This window comes from Coloeus monedula, assembly GCF_965178545.1.
Source record: "Coloeus monedula genome assembly, chromosome: 3".
Taxonomy (NCBI): Eukaryota; Metazoa; Chordata; class Aves; order Passeriformes; family Corvidae; genus Coloeus; species Coloeus monedula.
The window spans coordinates 75,538,988-75,558,865 of NC_138783.1; positions in this window are offsets into that span (position 1 = coordinate 75,538,988).

Consider the following 19,878-nt stretch of genomic DNA (forward strand, 5'->3'; position numbering starts at 1 on the left):
CAGCATACATGCTTCTGTTATAGATGCTGAAAGCTCAGTGGATGAATTTTTTATCCAGTTGCTTTATATTGTATAGGATTTCAGTTTTTTTACATTGTATCAGATTTCACAGTTTATAAATTTTAATGTGGAAAATTCAAAATAATGTGCATGGTGAAAATATTTTGAGTGTCTTAACAACAATGATTCCAAATTATCTTTCAGTGCTCAATAAGAACACATCTTGGACTCATACGGGTATTTCTTTGAAAAGTAGAGAGCAATTCTTAGATATATGAAAGAAAAAAATGACAGAACTGATTTAATCACTACATAAATTCATGACACCATGGTCACTCTTTCCGGTTCTGATATTCAGTGTGTATAGATCATATTAGAACTTTAAAAAAATTAAAAACCGACCAACAACTGACCAGGATTTCAGGAACGACCATGAATATTGGAAGTTCTTAATGTGTGAAAAGGCTGAATATATCACTTTTCCTCTCACTGTGAGAAAATGTGATTGCTGAGAGTGAAGGATAGTGAATTACATTCGTTTCAGTGACAGCATAAAGAAGGCAAATTGGGAATAGTCCTTGAACTTGTGGGTTTTTTTTCTTTTTACTATTTATTTTATTTTTATGCCAGAACTACAGTCCACTATGAAATTTCCAGGCAGAAATTTCTAGAAAATTTCTAGCCGAGTTAACTTGCTTTCCCATCCACATCCACACCCACTTTGCAGTCGTAAATCTCTTTGCATCAGAATGTCATATAGACAAACAACAAGAAAGACATTATAAAAATTGAAGCACAATGGATATATCAGCTCTTTGAATGATCTGGATGCAAACTTCTTGCGTGCAATTGCTTGTAGAGCTTTCCATGAAACTAAAAAGATACAGTAGGCTGCATAACTTGTGTCTTAGGGTTTTCTTAATGCCTCCATTGCTGGCAACTGTTACAAAGACGAGACTAATACACAAGGACAGCTTTTCTGACTTAGTATTGTACTAATTTTCTTAGGAAAACAAACAAACAAAAAATTGCAAGTGAACTCTCACTGCGAAGTGTAAAAGTGCAAGTCAATGAAGGATCAATTTCTCCGTTTCAAGATTCTCTATCCAGGTCTTACAGTTACTTGTGTTTCTTATTTCCTGAAAAAAATTGCAGATGTTCTATGGAATCTATTATTAACATCCAGTAAACTCACAATCTATAACATTTTGCAAAATATAACTTCTGTGTTACATGTGTGAAAACTCTTCTTTGTTATATAAGGACGAAACTCATTTGTCCTAGAGTTATAATTGTGATGTAGCTGGATACCAGGGATGTGCCTATTTTTATAGCCAGGGCATTTAGTCATCAGTTCCCTGAGTGATCCAAAAGCTCCCCAGCTAGTTTCTGCCTAGATGAGAAAACAAACAGGCTTAAGAACTATTTATTGACTGAAATCCCAGCAGACTTCACAATAAACTGTTTGACTAGTGGTTGCATGAGCTCTCCAGGTAGATCTTTGGACAATTCCCATGTTCCTTCCTTCAAGCAGTGCATGGATCAACCGATAATTTCTACTGCTTAACTGTGTTCTTTAATATCTCAGAAAATCTTCAGAAAACCTCATCATCCAGGAGACTTCCACAGTAGTTTCTGCTGTACAATTGGCCAAATAATACAAATGTAATTTTAAGCAGTCTGTATAAATTGTTCCTGAAGATAAAGCATTGTCATTTAAGGCAGCTATTTTAATGCAGTTAAGACAGAATATGTTTTGTACATATCCTAAGACAACAATAAGTCATGCATGCAATCATAACTGGACAGGTTTTTTGGGTTTTTTCCAACATCTATTCAGCTTCTGACTGCATGAAACAAATGATGCTGACTTACATTGGATATATTGTTCTTAGGGGTTTTTATCTTCTGTATGTTATTGTTGGCTGGGAAAGTCAAAGCAGCATGAACTTTTCTGCCTCCTAGGAAATCTCTGATGCTCATTTGAATTTTTTTTGTGCTCCTTGTGATCCTGTTATCCAGTTCTATCCTTGCAGTGGAGAGTCTTTTCTTCCCCCTTCTGTTTCATGTTCTTCTTCGCTTCCCCCTGTTCTTCTAAACATTGATTCTAACTGAAGATTTTATAATAAGTTATGTAGGAAAGAAGGAATTTCAGTTGTTGTCTTCAGGACAAATATTAAACTTCTCCTGGCTTTAACTTATTTTGGGGTCATTTTCAATTGTACTGCACAAACACACTGAACTGTTTGTTACAGGATAAGATTTTGACAATTAATAGACAAGACTCCACTTGATTAAGGCAATTCTTTTTCTCAGTCTATCACACACCAAGGTTTTTAAAAATCTATCAACAACAGAATCTAGGATCAGCATTTTCAATCTGAAATGGACACATTTTCCTCGCCAGGAATTTCAGTTTGATTTAGGAAGAACAAATTTGCTGTTTATTTCAACATCAGAATTATGTGTTTTGTCTCCTTTGTGTTAAAATCTTTCTCTCTCTGAAAATGTGTTATTCTTCTCAAAGAATGCCAGAACTGTAGTTTTCACTCAAATACCTGTTTCCTTACACCTTCAGGGCCATGAACATTTAAGTAGACTATTGAGGAATTCATACTTTCTTCTCACTGAGATTATCAACTTCAATCTCCAGAGAAAAAGAGAACTGATCATCTGCTTAACAGACAAAGGAAATAAAAGTAAGTATAAAGGCAGTTGGGTATTTCTGAAAAGGTACCTTTCCACTCATTCTCTTTCTCTGAGAAGTCAAAAAGGAAAGACTGATAAGTAGAAAACCTAAGCATGCATCATAGAATCTTGTAAAGATTGACCCATATATCTTTAATGGATGTAAATTTGCTTGTTCAGATGAAAACCAGAGTCTAGGTTATTTTAAGGCCACAGAGCTTGGAGAGGAAGTATATGAAATATACTTTCACGATTTGAAAACTGTATCCTTTTACCCCTTTTACTTATGATTATATTCTGCTCTAAGCTTTATTGCTCTATTGTTGCATGAAGTCATATATAAGAGAAAGCATAAAATTATGCTGTCGTTTGCTTTTTAATGGAGTGAACATCCAATAAATGCTTAAGGACACTACAGACAAATAAAGCACTCAAGGTTATGCTTAGGTAATTGGAGACATATGTTAGCTGAATCAGAGTGACCATATTTGAGAAGAGAACCTTAGACCTAATTTAAATATTTCTTGGAAGTGAAGGACCTGGTCATTGCAAGTTCATTATTATTCATATCATTCTTATCCTTTACATTGTTAAGGAGGAGAAAACCACAGCATATTGAATACTGCTTGAGCTTTAGCTAACAAAAGTTCATGGCCTAAGATATAATAATTTGAATTATAAGTGCAATGGATTTCTCTCTGTCTTAAGGATTGTGCCTTCCTATTTTGGCTAAACAAAAATAATTACCTCTGATAAAACAATAAGAAAATGAAAAAAATTCCAGTTAAGCAAAACCAAAATCAAATCAAATAAAATTAAATCCTTTCAATCTTTTTTTCCAGCAGTTTCACAAAAACAGAATAGAATCTGGTATAATGTCGTTTTCATTAATTATGTAAGTCATTCCTTTATATAAACCCTTATAACAATAAAAATCTAAACTAATATCAGTTCACAGTGGAGGATGTTAACTGAACAATATTTGACCCCTTCTCTATGGAAACTCATTCATTTACATTACTTCAATATCTCAGCTACCACAACTTCCCTCAGATTTCTTTTTTCCCCCTAAACCTATAAACCTTACTGCTTACCGTGAATGTGCTTCCCAGCACAAATATTCCTGTGGAACCCTGACTTATTCCTGTGAATTCCACATTGCAAACAGCAGATCTCTCAAAGGATGGATGCTGTTCCCCTCTGCACAAATTTGTTATTCCACACAGACATGAATAACCATGCTGGCCTTTGCTACTCTGATAGGGGTTATCTGCTGACCTGACTAAAACAGGTCAGGTGTGTCCTTATTCAGTAGGTTACCAGCACGAGGTAATCCCCTGGCAACTAATGACCCAAAATATACATTCTCTGAAATTTGTAGTTGCATTCAGGTAAATTGGTTACGTGTGTTAGTCACTGCAGGAGCTGTATTGCAGTTCATTTTCTCCTCTGTCAAATCACATGAGAGCAAGAAGATAAGGATGATGTGGGAATTATATCTTCAGGTTAGCATCAAAGCCCAGCCTGTCAAGACAGCTGTAACTGTAAAAGCAGTCTACCTTAAAGAAAATTTAGTGGCTGAATAGCAGCAAGTGCCTTGAAAATAACATCTAGCAGACAATGGCACATGAGCTAGAAAAGTATCCAGTCAAACTGCAGGGAACTTATGAAGAAATTTAGGCAGAATTCAGAGCCCAAGAGACCTAAATTTGTTCTTCCACAAACAGACGCAGATCAAGCAATAACTTTTGCAGTAGGACCTCAGCTCCACCATGGTAGGACTGAAAAGAAAAAAACTCATTCTGTGTGCCCAGAAATTGTCAGTAAATGTACCAGGAGCCATGTCCAAGGGTTGGAGAGAACCCATTCATTTAGTGCTGCTTATCCAAAACACAACAGGCAGCACCAGCATTTGACCTACAGCACTAACTGGATTCAGGACTGCAGTGATAGCCCAGGTAACGGAAGGAGCTGAGGTTTATAGCTGGCTCTGAGGTCCCTAAAAACATTCAAGGCCGGGTTGGATGGGCCTCTGAGAAACCTGGTCTAGTAGAAAATGTTCCTGCTCATGGCAGGGGGGTTCTACTAGGTGCCTGAATATGAGAACAATTTATTCTGGTGATGACTTGAAGGAATGTGCATAAGTATTTTTTTTAAAAAAAAGTCTCAGAGAGGAGCTTAGTTCTTAAATTGTATTTATTTTTACATTGAAATTGACATGTAAATTAAAAACACTTCTCCTCTGCCAACAAAAAAAAAAAAAAAAAAAAGAAATACTAAAACATTACATAATGGTCATTGTTAATTTGACACAAGTTAGTTATATTATTTATGAGACTGTTAGACTGTTATACAATGCAACTGTCAAGGATCAACCTGACCCTGAAAATACAATGTACTCTCAATAGTTTTAAACCTCCTCACAAAGCTGTGCTTTTCTGTGTCCACTGAAAACTCAGCTTTTCTTGTGCTAATTAGGGGGTTGGTGGGTTAAGAAGACTTTTTTTTTCATATAGTGCACCTACATGCTCAGAAGGCTTGGAAAACAATTTAAATCCAGGAATTTTTTCCTTCAGCCTTTTTCTAGCAGCTTTAATTATTTTTAGGTATTATACTGAAGACTGTTTTTTTTCTGAGAACATTTCAGCCCTTCAGTGACATATACACAGCTGTGATCTACACATTGACACTGGTTACACATACACACTATGAAGCGTGAAGCATTACTGAAAGGAAATAAAAATGGCTGAGCCAAATTGTTGGTTCTTTAACCTTTTGAGTCTCTGCAGATGAAGAGTGTCTCTTCAGACTACATGTTACAGAAGAAAATAAAACTGAAAAAAACCCCTAGCTTTTCAGAAAATCCTGTAAAAATAGGAAAATTAATTTTAAAACTACATAATTTGCATATTTTGGGAACACCATATAGAATTTTCTAGATAGGATAGAATTTTAGTGAGAGATTCATAAAACCTAGAAAAAGAGTTCTCAGGATACGTACTATGTGACAAGAATAATTGCTTTGCCTAGTCATCTTTTCACAGAACTGATTTTAGTGTTCCCTTAAAACATGACCAGTAGGTATTTTTTCAAAATATATACCAAAGGGCACTGGGAAAAGTATCATTTCACCTTCATTTGGGACTTGGTTAAACATGACATAAGTGGTGGCTTAGAATGAGAAAAAATCTACTAGGATGTCTTTACTTTCATCAAGAGCTTTTAAAGCTCTTGATGAACAATTACTAGCTATTGAATCTCCTTACTAAATATTCTAGATGAAGATTCAGAAATAGTTTTGTTCCTAATAAATTCTGTGCTGTTGACCACAGCAGGTGTTTTGCAACTATTTTTAGCTACCTGGAAGGGCATACTTTAAACACATCATAGTACTTTGTTCACAGTCTTCACGTGGACGATATCATATCAATAATGACAGCGATGACAAAGGAATTTTATTCAACCAAACATTGTGATGTCAGTGATGTTTCAGTGAAGTTTCTGGAGTTGTAAGACTTCACTGTATGCACTCACTAAAATTGCCTATGCCTCAGCAGACTATTACTGACTGAATATATGACAATATTGCTTCTTGAGGTTTTGGAGAGGGAATGACACTAGAGACAGGGAAGAAAAGCCTATTTCTATTTCATTCATTCTGTTGAAGCAAAGACTGTGGTCCTGGTACAGGAAAGGATATGAACATAGAAAAAGCATACTTGGGGAAAGACTCTGAGAGAATTTAGCATGGCATGGCAAAAAATGTTCCCATTGCTATTCTGGTAGTGATGATACTAATTTTTATATTCTTTTTACTCTGCTGTACTGAATCGTGGTTCTGATATGGTAGCATAATATGATTTATCAAGACTTTCTCATATATGGAAAGAAAGAGTAATGTCTAAAGGCATCTAGATGTCTAAATCAAGTGGAATCATTGATTTTCCAAAGATGTTGTTTTTCCTTCACTGACTGTAGAAGTACTGTAGATGACTTGTTTAGACTAAATGTACAAATCTATGTAAATTTAGGTAAAGTATTTTAGATGTATTTAAATTTAAAGGCAGTCAGGAAGTGTAAGTAAAATGACATCTATCTACAGAAGAAGAAAAAGTATATATGTAACCTGTCTCTGTGGAAGCATTACAATTTTTTGTTCTGCACAAAATTAATTTTAGAGTAATAGCATTCTTTATATTGACTTACAATAGCCTAAATTAATGATTTTTCTTGTATTATTTTGTGGAAAATCTGTTTGTTTTCTGGTTTAGGTTTTTTTCATGTTCGTAGCTTAGTAGTGTTTTTGGCTCATCAGCCATGAAGGCTTTTTAATGTATTTCAAAACCTAACAGTAAAAACCTTGCCAAACATTCTCTTAACTATGGTCACTGCTGTTGACATGCCAAGGCACCCAGCCAGTACAAGTCCCAGTTATTTTTCTTCCCCAGGCAATAAACATTTTCACTACGCTCCCTACTCTCTTCCAATTCATATAGTGAGCCATGCAAACCAATCAAAAGTGGAGTGAGGGACATGCTCCCCAATTGCAGGCATTTGTCCAGGCAGTTGACAGCACAGGAAGAGGCTGGACACAGCCAAGTAACACTACACAAAATCAAGCCCACTTTTAACTCACTGGCTTCCTCTCATAAGACGTGAAAGCTGAGCCTCTTAGCAGTGTAGCTAAAGACTTGGGTACAAGATGCTCAGAGACAGAGAAATAGAAAATGAATGAGCAGAGGATCAAGAGGAAAGGAATTCGGAAGGAATTCGGAAGGAAGGAATTCGGAAGGAAGGAAGGAATTCGGAAGGAAGGAAGGAATTCGGAAGGAAGGAAGGAAGGAAGGAAGGAAGGAAGGAAGGAAGGAAAATGGAGAGTAAATTCAGGTTTTGGCTAAAAAAACCCTTATTTATCTAATTTCATGTCAGTATGTGCTAACAGATTTCTGTTTAGATGAACAAACAACTGAATCTTGAGCTTACTAATGATGATTAGAGGAATCGAACATTTCTTCTACGAGAAAATATGTATTATTAAACTTTTATTTGACTTTTTTCTTTTTTCCCTCCCTTCATTTCTCCCATGCCTTTCTCCTATCCTTGTTCTGCATTGAGGGAAATCTCAAAGAAAGCTAAAGTTGTGAGACCGGACTGTTTGGTTGTTTGGTCTGTTTCTCTGTTTTTTTGGTTCTTGTTATTTTTTCCAAAATGACTTGCAATTCAAAATTTCTTTTAATTGATTTAAATAGAATATATTAAGTCCTTTGACCCTTTTCTTTATAAACAAAGCCTATTATAGGAAATAAAATGTCTGTATTACTTGACTTAGTTACTATTCTGCAGGGAAAAAAACCCAAACATTCCCCTCTTTTCAAATGCTTGTTACTCACAGTTCAACATATTTTTGATAAAAGATTTTCCCTTCATTCTGTTTTTCTTTTGTCCTTCTAATTCAATCTGCTAGGAACTGGCTTTATAATAGCCAGGATCCAGTATTGAATTTAATAAGATCTAAGATGGGCAGTTTAACTTAATCTTTTCTTATATTAAAAAGGAGTCCTAGTTAGTGGCAAAATATTTGGTTTTAGAATTTTAAAATTAATGATTTCTTAATTATATTTAAAAGTTTTTATGTCTTCTCTTTAAGAAAGACTGATGGACCTTTTAGGAAGGTGAAATATTAAACTTTGATCAAAAGTTTCTGTCGATCAAAAAGACCAAGCTGTGAGCAAAACATTTAGATCATTTTGCTAATATTTTCATTAAAAACATTTTTTTTTACTTTTTAGCATTTTCTTCCTAACATCCTTTTGAATTCTTGTGTTCTGCTAAATATGTAGCACTGCAACCACTAAGAAATAGAATGTTAACAAAAGGTGGAGTCCAAGTACTTGGAAACTGTGCTATTAATTAACAATTACAAGGACAGTGTGTGCAAAATGAAATAGGTCCCAGTCTTCTTACCTTGGAAAAGTACCACAATGTGCAGATGTGAAGGGAACACATCTATTAAGGATTCAGGTAGACAAAACTGCTGTGCCTGATACAACTGTCCAGAATATAGATGAATTCTGTTCACTTCACTCTGCTAATAAAATGCTTTGCTATGTTGACATTTGGAACCCCGGAGGACAGCCACACTTCAGTGAGCTGATGTTAGATATTGGTTCAGCTGTATCAGTTCTGCCGGAGCCTATTTACTAGCTAACAAAATCTAAATTACATTTGGAAGCTTATTTGAAGAAAGCAATCCTTGTGCTTCATTGCCCTAGTTTAATGCACTGCTGATTCCCTACACTTGTCTTCCCATGTTGTTCTTCAGAGGAACCTATTTTTAGCAGCCACCAACAAAAATATACAAAAGAAAATCAAGGAGTTTTTTTTGTTGTCTATCAGAAGTGTAACTAATGTAATAGAAATGAAAATAATAGCACTACTTTCATTATGTGAACCAGTTAAAATTTCACTTGAAAATCTAAAAGGTACCCAGCCTGCCTGACAGCTACTGCTTTTGAAGAGCACAGGTATCCTAGAAGTCCCATGTCACTTCTGCCAGTCATTTGTGAATGACCAATAGCCTGTGGTCTCTCAAAAGCAACTAAATTCAGATTTTAAAAAAATGGGTCAAGCCTTTGCTCAAACAGTAAATAAGATTAAGGAGGTTTAGTTAGCTGATACTTCAGTTGGTAAGCTGAATATCTCTGCTTTCTTTACTGACCATAGAGACTAGGTTTCCATTAGCTATCCAGAGAGTTCATTTGCATATGTTTACATTTACATTATTGGGTTATATGAGAAAAGCTTTTCTGCACACCAACACATGAATCCAAAGAAACAATGGCAGATGGGGAAGACCAAACAATACCTTGCCCTTGCTAGGATAGGCCCAGCACAGGAGAACCATGAGCCTCACAAGCCCAAGGAGGACAGGGGTGCCATATCAGGGAGAACCCCAAATTAAAATTTCAGAGGAAGGAACACCATATACAGGCTCTTCCCAGGGCTGTCTCAGACAATTCAGTCCAAGTGTGAAACCCAACAGGGTAAGTCAACACTAAAGCTCCTATAGAGCTGACTGGGGGGGGTGCTGTCTGTGAATATGGGAAGCAAAGGAGGACCAATTAATGACTGAAATGCCTGGGACTTCTTGTGGGATTCTTAGGGAAGGAAACAAAAATGGGAAAAGGAGATCATTTATGGAGAGGAACAAAGTGATTTGGAGAGGAACAAAGATGGGAAAATGAAAGAAAAGGTAATAAGGGGGGCTTGTCACAAACAAATAAAACAGTACACTTGTTTTCCCTCTTCTTGTTCAGCAGTGTCTGTACAGTTCTGCGTTTCTGACCCGCAGCCTGGGTAAGGGGAAACTCCATTCTCTGTGTGTGTGTGTGTGTGTGTGTGTGTGTGTATGGAGGTCTGAGTGCAGGAACAGGTTGGGGACCTTGGGTCACAAGGTGTTCATGGTGCTGCATCTAGAACTAGAGTGAGTGTCTGGGTACCATGGGCCCTGAGTCAGTGACTGGAGAGACCAGGATATGTTAAACCAAGTGCCAGACACTGGGGTTGGACAGGCATTCTATTTTTTTGCAAGAGTAGGAGCCTCAGGCAGCATGCCTCTATCTGAAATTTCTGTTTAATTCTTCAAGATACATGGGGAAATGAACAATAAGACACAAGGATAAACTTAAATGGCAGGCTAAATCATTACCAAAGGAGAAAAGCCTTGATTTTTCCATCTTTTCAAGCATCAGATATGCAGAACTCACAAAAGTGTGCAAGCACCAATATGTGACTTATTCACTTGGTTTATGGTATTCCATCCCTGGATGGAGAGCACCCTCTCAGCCATCACACTGACAATATGAAGCAGTTGCTTGCAGTAGTTAGGAGGTAAACTTTAAAAACTTTTTATGCAACTTACAAGAGTCACTGGATAAAAGAAATAACAAAATGTCCCTGCAAAAATTGTGTCACAATTCTGTAAATTTCAGAAAAAGAATCAAGTAATTCTAATTAAGAAATGACTAACCAAATTAGTGTCTTGTAATGCATATCCTAATAACAGGAAACAGATGCTACTAAATCTTGATGAGTGTTATTGTCAATGCCTGGAGCTACCACAGATAGACAGCGTATATTAATACCACATTCACTTAAATTGGATACTAGCACTGTCTGCCACAGGGACCACCTGAGGCAAAAAACTTACTTACATACATACCCCTATTTCTATAAATATTTATGTAGTCATATACTGGCTCTGTGTTATTTAGTAGCTCACACAAGGAGGGAGACTTTTCACTTTATTAATGTCCTGGTTTCATCTGGGACAGAGTTCATTTTCTTCTTAGTAGCTGGTACAATGCTGTGCTTGTCGGCTTTATTATGAGAACAATGTTGATAACACCCTGATGGTTTGGTCGTTGCTAAGCAGTGCTTACCCTCAGTCAAGGGCTTTTCAGTGTCTCTGCTAGAGAGGACCTACACAAAAATCTGGGAGGGAGCATGGCAAGGGCAGGAGACACAAACTGGTAAAAGGGATATTCCATACCATAGAATATCATGCCCAATATGGAAACTCTGGGAGTTACCTGGAAGGAGGCCCATCACTTCTTGGGAATCAGCTGGGTATTGGTCAGTGGTTTGTGAGCAATGGTTTTATTCATCACTCATTTCTTTTGGGTTCTGTTACTCTTTCCCCATCTCCTTATAGTGAATATTATTATTATTATAGATAGAAGATTTAGTATTAATGGTATTTTATTAGTAATGATATCATTAATATAATAATTATTATAAATATTTTTGGTTCAATTATTAAGCTGTTTTTATCTCAACCCACAAGGTTTATCTTTTCTTTCCAATTCTCTTCCCCACCAGGTTGTGTGGTACTTAATTGTCATTTGGGGTTAAATCTAACACTTAAGTAAACCAATATGATACTGTAGAAGTAAAATATTTCTTAGCTAGAAATAGACTCACAGAATCAGAAAATTGTTTGTGTTGAAAGGGACGTTTAACAATTGCCTAGTGTAACCTCCTGACCATGGGCAGGGACACCTCTTACTAGACCAGATTGTTCACAGCCCCATCCAAACTGGCCTTGAACACTTCCAGGAACAAGGCACCCACAACTACTCTGGGCAACCTGTTCCAGTGTCTCACCTCCTTCACAGTAACAGAACTTTTTCCTGTCCAGACTGAACCTACTCTCTTTCACTTTAAAACCATTACCCTTGTTCTGTCACTACGGGCCTTCGTAAAAAGTCTCTCTTCATCTGTCAGCCAAACAAACACACCAGCTATACCTCCAACAGAAAAGTTTGAGTTAGTCCCAAAACCAAAAGATTTTTAAGTGTAAACTTCCCAGTACCTCAGAGGTGCTACTTTCTCTGGAGTCCTTACCCCAATCAAAGAATTTCACACTCTTAAATATGTCATCATAATGCCAAAACAACTTAAATTAGCTTAAATACTTCTTGCCATGGATTTCCTTTCACCTAGCTAGAGAAACCACGTATTTTAGAAAGGAAGCTTTTAACTTTCAGTCATAAAAGTCCACTTGCAAATATTGTGAACTCAAACTTTTGTATCTTCATTAAATCCCCACAAATTCATAGGGAAATTCAAAAATTTCAAGAGGTATGTACAGAACCGAAATGTCATTTCAGGAAAACATATTAAATATGGATTCAAGTGAGGAGAGGGGTTGTATGCTTTCTTTTTTTTCTAAAAAGGGAAGCTCAAACTGTAAGATAAGGCTTTCTGTAGATGGATCTGTGATAAACTGCTTATAACCTTGGATATGTTATGTAAAAAGAGAACACTAAGTTTTGTTCAAAACCTATGTTAATTAGGTAATGTCCCCGCACGCTACTGAAATGCAAAGCAGCATGTAAACTCAGAGCATTATTTTTATTAGTATTATTATATCACTGTTTTATCAGGGGCTTTTTCAGCAAAATTTGTCAAATTTTTGTTTAGACACATGCCCAAGGAATCTTTGGAACAAGCTGTTACACGTTTGAAGTACATAATTAAGATTAAACATTACAGATGACAAAACAGTGTGGTAAAATCCAGACTTCCCACATAGATTTCAGAGTTAGCTTATAAATGCCATATATAATTTTCTGTATGCTGTTGTGACACATTTAGTGAAGGCCAAAAATCACACAGAAAGCTTTGGGGATTGTTGATCAAAGCAGTTGCTTCCAGTTTGAAATGCATAATGAGACAGCCTTTTTTGCAACTAGATGTAACTTGCCTCATGTTTGAAAAGGAAGTGTAATGAAGAACAAAGAGCCACAGCAGAATTCTTTAGATTGGACAGAGAAGCATGCCCGTGGCCCAGCGCTTCAGTAATGGCAGGCAATAGAATCACCCTCTTTCTCAGGATTAGCCTTGGAAAGACTATCTATAATCAAACTGACTGAATCACCCAGAAGTTGATGTTATCAGAGGGGAAAAGTACTGTAAAATAAGTGATGCATAATAAGTAAATATACTGTGTGAAGTGCAGGCATATTGAAGTTGTGAACGCTTAGAAGCCTCTTATGAGAGATTTCTCACATGTCACTTATCAGAGTTAAAATCCCCTCAACCCATAGAGACAGAAGCAAATAAAATATTATGTTCAACTTCATGTTTTGAATTTTCTACTCAGCTTATTAAAGATTAATTTGTATAGTTAAATTTTCCCTACATGAACCATTTAACTACAAAATTTCATTTGAAATATTAATAATTTTATTCATTTTAGTAAATGTAATCATGATTGCCACATACTTTACTGCCTGAAAACTTTTTAATCATGCATTCAATACTAAAACTATGGTACTATGAAAATTTTTAACTCTTACAGTTAATTAAATATTTATTACTCAACATGTTAAAATCCGGAGAGCTGTAAATGCAAATTTAGTTAATAAAAATTTGCAGGGCGTTGTGTTTTAAATTTCAAACTACAGCCTGAAATAACTGCATCTTTTTGTAAGAAAACCAAATTTTGAGTTTGTTTTGTTTAATGAGAGTGATGGCTGTGTTTTGGGTCTTGTAATGCAGCAATAATTCAAGACCTGTAGTCAATAATTTTAACTTTACTCCTGAGTCACCACAGAAGACAATTATGGCTGTGAATGTATGTAAAGAAATAGACAAGTATTAATATTTTTAGAACACTATTGAAAAGCTCAAAGTATTAAATATTTTAATTGTCTATAAATCCATAAGCCTTAATAATTAATCATTACATTCACAAAGTAATTCATGTCATTAATCTGATAATAAATCTAAACAGTGTATGTTAACAAGATGACTGTCTCAGAGATCTCACAACTAAAATAAGCTTAAAGCATAATGTGAGAAAATAATTACATGGCACACAGTACAGTCATATTACCACATGAAATGAATCCCATTGTGGTGGTTAACCTTGGCTGACATTCAGACCCTCCCTTCTCCCCCAGTTACTCTCTTCCTCCCCATCCTTAACAAGGCAGGGAGAAAGTAAGATGGAAAAGCTCATGGGTGATGATAAGGACAGAAAAATGCTGACCTGTTTCTCATCATCATGAACAGAGCAGACTTGGGGAAGATGAATTTAATTTATTGCTAGTAAAAATAGGGTAGGATATAGGGTAGGATATAGGGTAGGATAAAGCTGTGGTAATTATGTTAACAGTTTTTCTCTGCCTCTCCTTTCTTCTCACAGTCTTGCCATGCTCCAGAACGGGGTCCTTGACACAGAATGCAATCCTTCAGGGGCAGTCTGCTCCGGTGTGGGTGCTTCACAGGGGGGCACAGTTCTGGCCAGAAAACTGACTCCAGCGTGTGCTCCTCTCCACAAGCTGCAGGTCCTGCCAGGAGTCTGCTCTGGTGTGGGGTCCTCCGTGGGCTGCAGGATGTATTGATGCTCCACTGTGGTCCTCCAGGTGCTGCAGGAGCACAACCTGCTTTGCCATTGTCTTCTCCATAGACTTTAGGGAATCTTTGCTTCCATGAGGGGAGCACTTCCTCCCCCTCCTTCTTCACTGATCTTGATGTCTGCAGAGCTGTTCCTCTCACATCTCTCTGCTCTCTCACACGCTGCTGCACAGTGGTTTTTATCCTTTCTTAAATACATTATGACAGAGGAACTTACAACATCATTGATTGTCTCTGTTTAGCCAGCAGTGGGACCCTCTTGAAGCCAGTTAGAACTGTCTCAGTGTAACATGGAGACAGCTAATTTTCTCACAGAAGTCACCCCTGCAATCTGTCCCACTTCCAAAACCTTGCCACATAAAAGCAACACAGTTAATTATAGCCATATAAGGTGCTAAACTCTCAGGTCATGTTTCTGTTTGGCTACTAAAATGTAGTAATGATTTTCTTGTCTTTGGGAAGAAGAGACTCAGTAAGCCAGCTTATCTCACCATGTCACAAAATGTAGATAAAGATGTAGCATTGATCCATTGGTAAGTTAGGAAGAAAACTGATTCAACATATAACATATGCAATGAATTTAAACTTGCTGGAAGTATTTTAAAATCATTAATTTTAACTAAGTTTAGAGAATTTGTCTTAGTCAGAAACACTGTAACTGTCTAATAGTGTTGGCAGTTTTCCTGGGAGGTTCATCACGTCTATTGAAAGTTTTCTTCTGTTTCTGAAACTATAAGACAAAAGCTGTCCAAACAGAGGGGAAGAAAAGTTAGGGTTTGGTTTTGTGGGTGGGTTTTTTATATCCCTCCTTGAGACATCTCAAGGTACAGAGTTTCTAATGAACTCAGTTTTATTATGAATCTCTGGCAATGTTACATGTTTATGATTCCCAAAATGCAGTTTGTATTAATTTCATTAAGGCACCATAAAGCCTCAGCTAATCAGAATGAATTTAATCTAAGAAAGATGTCATTTGAAGAGTAAGATTGATTGACATATAGTTCAAAAATTTCTTTTTAAGCTAATGACCTGTGGATGATGAATTTTGTGATTCAAATACTTGATGGAAAACATAAAACCATTTTGTTTCTCTTCTTACATTTTTAATATATAAATTTTTCATTGGTCCTTGCTTTTTTCTTAGATACTCTTCTGTTCCCTGTAAAAATATATTTCCACAGGCAACTTATTACAGCAATGCATAAAAGCTATCATTAATAAACTCTTGTTTATGAAACCATCCCATTAGTGTACAGAAATGAAAAAATGTGTTTTATGTACATGCTATTTCCAGCCTGCATATAGGAAAAAAGAGAGAGTCTTAAAATGTTCCTTTTTTTCTTTTGTTTGTAATTATTTGCATTTAAGAGGAACACTTCAAATTAAATAGCTCCAACAGCATTGATAAAAAACCCCAAAGAAAACAAAATGGCACAAAAAAAAATCTATTCTTTGCTAATGATTATTATAATTCATTAATTTTCAGGAAACAACATCACAACAGGAAAAAAATTATCCCACTATAACTGTGGCTTTTCATCTTTCATTTATCATGCCATTGAAGAATTTTTGATTATTTGTATTTACTATCATAGCACAGTAAGTAATGTGTGCACTTGAAGGAACAAATGGCACCTATTAACACTACATTACTTCAAGTGAAGCTTCTGTGATTAGCTTTGACTAGTTGTATAATGTCCGGCTAAGAAAGGTTAACGTAATTGATTCCCTGGCTGTATTAATAAATTATGGGTCAGGAAAAAATATTTTCATTACTAATTAATGATTACTGAAGATCACCGGGTAACCTGTCTGAAATTGTAATATAATTATATTTTAATTGCAATATTCTTCTTTAAGAATGTGATTTTAGAGAGCAAAAAGTCCAAATACAGGGCATATTGCACGAATATATCAATAAACTTCTAAACACATTGAAAATTCTGTCCCTGTGAAACATTCAAGATGGAAATTCAGCTCTATCACTCCCCCTTCCCAGCTGGACAGAGGAGAAAATATAAGATGGAAAACTATTTGTAGGTTTTGAGAAAGCAGTCTACTAAAGTAAAAGTGAAAGTCTGTGCCTGCAGAAGCAGGAAAAAAAAATTCTCCGCTTCCCATCAGCAATTGACATCCAGCCACTTCCCAGGAAGCAGGGTTTCAGCATGTGTAATGTTTGCTCAGGAAGGGAAACATTGTAAACAACAAATTCCCCTGTCACCTCTTTCCCTCAGCTTTTATATCTGAGCTGACGTCATATGGTGTGGAAAATCCCTTTCATTAATTTGGGTCAGCTGCCCTGATTGTGTCCCCGCCCAGGATCTTGCCTACCCACAGCCCCTTGATGGGGAGGAATGCTGGGGAGACAGCACTGATGTGCCAGCTCTGCTCAGCAGCAGCCAAAATACTGGTGTGTTACCAATGCAAAGCACAGCACTGCGAGGGCTGCTAAGGCAAAATTGACTCCATCCCAGCCAGACCCAATACAGGGAGACAGACATCTTTGGGGACGAGAATCTCATGTAATCCCACTGGTGATATGATAGAAGACTGAAATTGCCATTGTAATGGTATTGGAAACACCAAATCTGGGTATGGGTATAGGAAATATATATATAGGAAAACTGGGACCAGTGAAAAAAAATTAGGTTTTGACACATTGTTTTTTTGAGAGGTAGCAAGGATAGGAAAGGGGAAGGATCAAGGTATATGGACAAAGAACAAGCATGGGAAAATAGAGAGAAGAGGGAGTAAAAATGGCTGGTCAACTGTAAGCAAGCACATTTTTCTGTTTGAACCCTGCCCCTGATCACTGCAATCCGTCCTATCTTCTTATTAAATCATGTTGCAAACCTGGGTTTTGTGTGATCTCAGTCACAATATACATGTGTGGAGAGAGGTTTAGGTGCTGTCAGCTGGAGATACTGACTGATACAGCCAGCTGTTGTGTGTATGTGTAATTTGCTAACAAATGACCAGACAATGAGCAGGAGACCCACATCTGGAAAAAAAACAGCCCTCGAGCCAATGACTTTATAAATGATCTGGAATCTGGGCACGGACATTAAGCAGACTTAAATAATGTCATCCTGAAATTTCATGGATCTTTGTCATTGGCTGCTGAATCTAGATAGTTTGGGTTGACGGGACCTGTGCATCCACCAATGACCCTTACTCCTAATCTGCTGGAAAGACGAACAGCCCTGTGCTACTCTCTGTTCATATTTATATGAGAGTAATTTCTGTTTCTTTGGGTGATGAGCCAAGTTGATGTTCACTCTGTGTGTGCATGTGCATGTGTTTGAGTATTTGCTTTTGTAGTGTGGGCTCCAATTTGCTACTTGTCAGATTTGGAAAAGGACCTATCAACAGCCACTTCCTCCTCGGTGCTAGACTATTTGATGTAAATAGATTAGGTGGATTTGATGTAAATAGACTAGGAAAAAAAACCCCTGGGTTCTGAATTTCACTGGGAATTGGCAGCTCCTTAACATAAATTCTCTATCTTCTGTGAAGTTATCTAATTTTGAACCACTATTTCAGTAATTAACTACAAAAGGCATTCAGTTCTAATCTTGAATTTGATACAGTTACATGCATGTGTGTGTGTATATGTAAATAGAGGCAAATAAAGTTAGAATTCTAAACATTATATTTATTACTTGATGACAGATTCCTGAGCAGTTTCCTTCAATTTTTTTCTTATCATGAATACCACAAATTCCCAAATACCTGAGATCTTATAAAATGCCATTACTTTTATATTTTCATTTGTATTTTGTCATAATAATATTTTTGTCATATAATATTTTGTCATATTATAGTGTAAGTTGCCGAAGAAAGACCATCATGTTGCATTCTGTGAATTACAAAAAAGAATCTGAGCCTTTATTATTAAAATGAGCATACGTTTTTATCCAATTTCCTCACTATCTTATAACTACAACTTGCTGCTTCATTCATTCCTGGAACATGATCAGAAGATACTGCTAAGCAGATATTATACCACACTTCACATATGAGGAAAAAAAATTAAAGAAATTCAATTCAAGGGCTGAAAGTGGAGTAAAGGGACAGTGGAAAGTGATGACCTCTTTACGAAAGTTACTTTCATCATAGATAATGAAAGAAGAGACCATGAAACTGAAGCCCCACTATTAAGAATATTGCACTTCCACTTAAATGTTTGCAAAATGATCTTGGTATTTGAAATAGTATTGGACTATAAGGAAAGAATTAGCTCATTCACTGATTCTGATTTGAATTTAATCTTGAAAAAGTACCTATCACACAATTGCCAATACTGTTTCTTCATTTCTCTGATATAACTTCTACAACTCATATAATGAAACAAATCATTTCAGGGAATTTTAATTCTATTGCTATGAATATCCAAAATTAACACTTGAGTTAATTTCTGTTACATGCATATACTCAGCATCCTCTCATTGGTTAGAATGTGGTGGTATAACCCTGGCTGATGCCTGGTGCCCAACAAAGCCATTCTGTCACTCCCCCTCCTCAATCAGACAGAGGAGAGAAAATATAAAAAATGAAAATATAAAAATCTTGATGGATCAAGATAAGGACAGGATGAGGTCACTCATCATCTCTCATACTGTCTTAGGGATAAAACACTGGGGAAAATTAATTGATTAGCAATCAAATCAGAGTATTACAATGAGAAATGAAATTAAATCTTTAAAACACCTCACCCCCACAACTCCCTTCTTTCTGTTCTTAAATTTATTCCCAATTCTCTATGTCCTCACTCTCAGCAGAGCAGGGGGGTGGGAAATGAGGGCTGTGGTCACTTCATCACACATTGTTTCTTCTGCTCCACTGCTGCTTCCTCCTCAGTGTGAGGACTACTTTCCCTGCTCCAATGTGAGTTCACTGCCACAGGAGGCAGTCCTCCATGAAATTTTCCCGTGTGAGTCGCTCCCACACTCTATAGTTTACAAAGAAATTCTCAAGTGGCCACTCCTTCATACTGCCAAAATCTTGCCATACTAACCCAATACACATCTTTTAAACTGCATTCTATACCATATATGCAGTGAAGTACATTTATTTAATTATTTTATTTTCTCCCTTTTACAGCAGCATCTTGAATTTCCATCTACTAATGGAGTAGAGAATTGTCAAAAGAAAGTATCTGCTGATACAATAAAAAAATAAGAAGCAAATTCATGCTTTTGTTTCCTCCTTTTTTATGTCATTATGTTGGCAATTTCCCACAAAATTTAGGGGCAAGACGTATTC